The 291-nt window shown below is 44.7% G+C and overlaps 1 protein-coding gene across 1 annotated transcript in view; it reads left to right on the top strand.

Moving 5' to 3' along the window:
• dusp12 (dual specificity phosphatase 12) overlaps positions 1-291 on the top strand; it is a gene marked incomplete at both ends in the record, with an annotated part of 4,239 nt that overhangs the window by 2,254 nt on the left and 1,694 nt on the right. The gene's annotated exons all lie outside the window — the stretch shown is intronic.

The raw sequence follows: 291 nt of genomic DNA on the forward strand, positions 1-291 counted from the left end.
AATATGATTGGTTGCCTGAAAATGTGTGACTGTGATGTCACCAGTGCCTTTCTGAATAGTTCAGAGATTTTCACTAGAAGCACTCGGAACTGTCGTCCAAAAAAGGCAGAGCGCTCTGAAAAAGAGGTTGGGTGCTTTCTCTCTAGGCGACTGCATGCGGGCGCACTCACTCTTTCCTCATTGGGAACAACTGAAGAAGACACTGGCGCTCAGGAAAAAAATGCTATGTGGACACAACCCCTAGGAGTACATGTTTGTTTATTCCAATCAGGACAAATAAGTGATAGATGA

This window comes from Morone saxatilis, unplaced genomic scaffold (assembly GCF_004916995.1).
Source record: "Morone saxatilis isolate NCDOM2014 unplaced genomic scaffold, NCSU_SB_2.0 Contig50, whole genome shotgun sequence".
NCBI lineage: Eukaryota > Metazoa > Chordata > Actinopteri > Moronidae > Morone > Morone saxatilis.